The 5,646-nt window shown below is 49.0% G+C and overlaps 1 protein-coding gene across 1 annotated transcript in view; it reads right to left on the reverse strand.

Annotated features, from left to right (window-relative positions):
• The window catches only part of SYNPR (synaptoporin), a 279,096-nt gene that overhangs the window by 229,004 nt on the left and 44,446 nt on the right, over positions 1-5,646 (reverse strand). The gene's annotated exons all lie outside the window — the stretch shown is intronic.

A 5,646-nucleotide genomic window follows, 5' to 3' on the forward strand; every position in this document is an offset into this window, starting at 1 on the left:
TATATATATATATATGCCTAAGCGACCATTAAGACCAAATGATCGGAATGACCAGTCGACTGGTCGCTATGACACACACTGAGAGCTGCCCCCTGGTGGCAGTGTGCTCCCACAGGGGAAGTGCCACTCAGCCAGAAGCCAGGCTCATGGCTGGCCAACACAGCTGCAGTGGTGGGAGCCTCTCTTGCCTCCACAGCAGCACTACCGGGTGGCGGTGGCAGCAGTGGCAGCGGCAGGCACAGCGGGGCCAGGATGAGTGGCAGTGGAGCTGCGCCTGGCCCTGGCTGGGGTTCCTCCCTGGCCGTCTGCCGCTTTGGCACTGCTACATCCCCTGAGGAGTCCTAGGTTGCGAGAGGGTGCAGGCCAGGCTGAGGGACCCCACCCATACACAAACCCATGCACCGGGCCTCTAGTATTCTAATGATCAGTCATCTAGGTTGCTTACAATATTTCTGGTTGTTGCTAAAAGAGAAGCTATCAAGGGTATGAGTGGGGTCAGGAATGTGGCCTTTAAAAAAGGAAGACTAGGAGAGAGGCAAGCAAAGGATGTGGAAAGAACAATAGCCCAGAAGATAAAAGGCCAGGAGAGTGAGGGAGTGTTAAAGCTACTGCAATCAGAAGTAGCCCTCAGATGAACAGTTTTGCGAAGGTCTGACTACTTCTAAACACCGGTTAAACCAACCTCGAGGAAATGAAATGAAACCTCATGGACTTCCAGGTGTGGTGGGTTCTACGGTCCTTGCCTCCTCACACCCACTTGCACTTTGTGCTCTGTCTCCGTAACACCAAATCCAACACTTACATGATTACTATCTCCTCCTGGGCTCTGTACCTCCGAGTACAGGGTTGTGTCTAGATTGCCTTTACCTTCCTGTGCAGCATGCATGTTGGGGGCTCAGTCCCCCTTCCTGATTTCAACCGTCTTTCGGTGGCAGGTTTTCTAAGCACCTCTTAATTCCAGAAGCTACAAGAATCAAAGGAAACGCTCCTCAGCTAGAGGCGCAGTCAGGCGTGACTGCAGCGGAGTGTCAATCATCTGTGGGCCCCGGATTCAAAATCTGCACAGTGATTTGTACAAGCAACAGGAGCATGTCCCTCTGAGGACGTCAGCTTGCATTCCGAGTGCCTGAGACTGTGAAGTGGCCTCTACTCACCATCGTCTTGCAAGTACACTGACACACACACACACACACACACACACACACTCACTCACTCACTCTTGGTTGAGACAACTGCCTGAAAATTTCAGCTGAGCTACTGCAAAGTAGCTATGAGAATGGCTATTATGTGTACCTGATCTCTCTCGACTAAATTATTTGTCACACATGGCAAGCAGCGTTCACCTCCCACCTGGCAGACTCTCCCTGATAGCACCCACGTCCGAGCCGCACCTTCTCCAGGTGGGTCACATTCTACAGGCACCCAAGGTTACCTTCCTGATTCTAAGAGCCAAAGCCAATTCCCGATGGACATCTTACAGGCACACAGATTTGCCTTGGCTCCTAGTTCCTGCCCGCTGGGGCTTGGGGGAGCAGGGTGGGGAGGGAGTGGTGTGCATTAGCTGCTCTGAATTCCATAGCTAAACCTCTTACAATGATACATACCTGCTCCCTCATTAAAACAGCTGTGAGCCAAAAATGCTTTATAGTACTTGACTGAAGTAGCACAAATTATTCTAAATAATAATAATATCAATAACATAACCCTGTTGAAACTCTAAGAAGTTTTATGTGGCCCACCACCAGGTGTCACCAATTTCTCTAATACTATAGACCACGTCTTCCTTCTTAGGAGTTTGTTTAGAAAATTTCTTAGCAAACCATTTCAGCTTTTAAAAAATTCCCATTGCGTGGAATGAGAATAAGAATATAAAAAATGAATCCAATGGAACAAACAAAATGTAGTTGCTGATTTAACACAACTGTCTTGGGCCTGGTGACTGCTCTGAACATGAAAGGAAAGGATCTGGTAGCAACTCAGAAAGCCCCCTGAAGTCCCAGCCATCACTTTGTTAATGACCTTCCCTTGGAATCAGGGCTCTTGGCCTTACTTTTCAGATTCAAAGATGACAGCAGGCTGGCGAGGGAGCAGAAGGAACGCACGGTTTGTCAAGTTTCTGAAAAATCTAACAAGAGATCTTCGAGTGTAACTGTGAAGAGTTCACCACATTCAAAATGTTCCTAAACCTGAATTCAGCAAAGTTAAGATAAAATTAACAGTTAAAAAAAACACTGCTTTGAGGAAGCATGCACTTTAACCTGCTGTTTTCAGTGTAGCTAGTTCCTCTATGGTGGTATCTGCAAACATGCTCGTTGTCACACTAGTGGTGGGGGAAGGTGCTACTAGGATCTGAGCAGAGGCCCGGGATGCTGCCAAACATCCTACCGGCCAGGAAGGAGCCTCCACGAGCAAAATTAGGTGGTGCCCCCTGGTGGTCAGTGTGTGTCATAGCAACCAGTCAAGCAAAATTAGGTGGTGCCAAACGTCAATAGAGCCGACACTGAGAAACCCTGCTGTGGGATAACACAGACTCTGGGAAGAACCTTGGAGCCAGGCAGACTGAGTTCAAATCCTCAATGTATCATCTAATAGCTGGGTGACACTGGGCAAATCACTAACCCTCTCTGGGCTTTGATATCTTACTTATAAAATAGGGATGATGGGCCCTATATCTCATGGAAATGAGAGAACACTGGGATATCATAAGGGCTCAATAAATGTTAGTCTCATTGTCATAATTATCATTAAGGTTGAGACCCTAAGGTGTACACCCTTCTCCCTTCTCTTCCTCCCTCCTTTCTTCCCCCAATTATATATTGAGTGGATACTGTGACCAAAACGCAGAACTAAGGCCTGGGGACACAACAGGAGAAGTGACCTTCATGGAGTTTACATTCCCGTGTGAGAAATAGTCAGTAAATACTCAGTTACTTCTTGAGTGTAGTACAGGTGAGCTGTGGAAGCCACACAAGCACAAGGGCACCAAACCCGAGGGTAGGGGTGGGAGGTGGCCATCAGAGGAGACGTTTCTGTGAAGGGGACCTTGGAGCTGAATGTAAAGGTGAGTCAGAGTGGTGAGTAAAGGGCTGTGGAAGAGAAAGCCATGACCAGGGGACCACAAGTCCGACATTTCCGAGGCAGGATGAGGCATGAGACTTCATGAAGTCCAACTGGAAAACTCACCCCTTCTTGCTTTCTTCCCCCAGGTCTGGTTTGAAGCTTTTTATTCTAGATCTATATGCTAGGTATGATTTGAAAGGGAACACACCCCAGAAAGGATGGAGGCATGACCCTCAAGATTGCCCACCAGCTAAAGGTAACTTCAGGATTCAGAGAGCACCTGCTTTTTATCTCGTTGATCTTTTATGTGTCCCACATTGCCAATTAAAAGTATGTGCCCGGATAGCCCGGCCGGTGTGGCTCAGGGGTTGGGCATCCACTCATGAACCAGGAAGTGACAGTTTGGTTCCCAGTTAGAGCACATACCCGTGTTTGGACTCGATCCCCAGTAGGGGGCATGCAAGAGGCAGCTAATAGATGATTCTCTCTCATCACTGATGTTTCTGTCTCTCCCTCTCTCTGAAATAAATTAAGAAAAAAAACACATTAAAAAAAAAAAGTGTGTGCCAGGATAGACACACTGGCTTCAGGCTCTTCCACCCTCAGTTTCCAGCTCACAGGCTGTACTATAAACACTAAGTAGACATTTGTTGACTTATTGGCAGTAGCCACAACACAATTCAGCGACTCCCAGCTATGACTTTACAAAGTGTCTTAACCTCTCTGAGTTTCAGTTTCCTTCCTAAGAAAATAGCAGAGTGTACTAGTGAGGGCTGCGGAGGACAGTTCCAGGCCTAGAAAGAAATTTTTTGATGCTCTCTGGGTAAAAATATTTAATAGGTTTATATTTGAGCCCCAGGCCTCTTCTAGAGTTGGTGTAAATATATTTGAGCATGTAAGAAGAAAAGTTTATAATATGTTATCACTGTTATGCTGTTAGTGTTAGAAAAGGAGGAAGAAAAAGCATAGAACCAGCCAATCAGATCAGAAGGAGAATTCTTAAAGAATTCTTAGGACTGTACTTGCTTGTGAGCATCTAACCAACTCTTGTCATCCTGCTTTATCTAAAAGACTTTCACTACATTCCTCAAAGGAACACTGAAACATTGGCCTCGGATGCATCTTTAGAGAGCTTTCAATCCTAGGCTGGCAACAGGTTTCATTTTCACCTATAAACTCTGTCCGCTTAGTAAGGTTTTCCAGATCAGTGTGTCGAGAAGACTCCTGAGGCTTCATCCAGATCAGTATGGCAATCGGTTAGCAATGTCTGCTGTGGGAACAACATGGGCATAACGGTGTTGGTGGCATGCGTGTTGTGTATTTCTGACCCTAACCTAGATCAATACCTTTCTTATGATGATGGAGGATCAGAGTTCAGTGACCTGTGATCTAGGTCTAGAGCAGTGATGGCGAACCTTTTGAGCTCGTGTGTGTCAGCATTTTGAAAAACCCTAACTTAACTCTGGTGCCGTGTCACATATAGAAATTTTTTGATATTTGCAACCATAGTAAAACAAATTTGTGCACAAGGGCGGGGGACCAAGGGAGGTTGGCCAGCAGGCCCCGATCTAGTTATGTAGATGTGCTGAGGTAGCAGCAAGCAAAGATGACAGAGCACCCCAAAACAGCCTGAACACCACCTAAGCTCTGAGGTGGAATTACAGCTCTACTTCACTGCCCGCGCTTGGGTGACCTCACTCTCTCCAGGGCAGAGTTGCTGACAACAGGTTGTCTCTCCTACCTCAGCCACACATTTTCTCGGGGCTCCACCTCCAAGCATGATAGGTAGCTGACTTTGGCCAATGGTGGCACACCACCGTAGGAGCGCTAGCCAATCAGCAGTTGGGAGCCCGGAAAGTCACAGGGCGAGCTAGAAGTGGCTGTTGGGGGCAGAAGGGTGAGCAGTGCGCACATGAGGTGGCAGAGGTAAGATGGTGGTGGTGCTTACTTTACATCTTTGCAGTCAGGCTGCTGCCTTGCCTCTTCTGCCCGCTTCGAGCTGCTACTCTGTCTCGATCAGCATCGGGGTCGCTCTCCTTCTACAAGCTTCCCGGACCCAGATTCTCCAGTGCCCAGAGCCTTAGCCGGGGGGAGGGACCAGCCGGGAGGACGAACTGCAGGAGGTTGGCCGGCCGCTGGCCATGGGATGTTGGCTGTGGGAGCGCACTGACCACCAGGGAGCAGCTCCTGCACTGAGTGTCTGCCCCCTGGTGGTCAGTGTGTGTCATAGCAACCAGTCATTCTAGTCATAAAGGTTGTTTTAGGCTTTTATATATATACTAGAGGCCCGGTGCACAAAAATTTGTGCACTCGGGGCGGGGAGGGGGGGGTCCCCCAGCCCGGCCTGTGCCCTCTCGCAGTCTGGGACCCCTCGGGAGATAACGACCTGCTGGCTTAGGCCTGCTCCTGGGTGGCAGAGGGCAGGCCCAATCCCTAGGTGCAGCCCCTGGTCCGGCTCAGAGCAGGGCCGATTGGGGAGTTGGGGCACCGCCCCCTGTCATGCACAGAGCAGGGCGGATCATGAGGTTGCGATGCCACCCTCAGTCACGCTCAGGGTAGGGCCGATTGGGGGGTTGGGGCACCGCC

This window comes from Myotis brandtii, unplaced genomic scaffold (assembly GCF_000412655.1).
Source record: "Myotis brandtii unplaced genomic scaffold, ASM41265v1 scaffold430, whole genome shotgun sequence".
Taxonomy (NCBI): domain Eukaryota; kingdom Metazoa; phylum Chordata; class Mammalia; order Chiroptera; family Vespertilionidae; genus Myotis; species Myotis brandtii.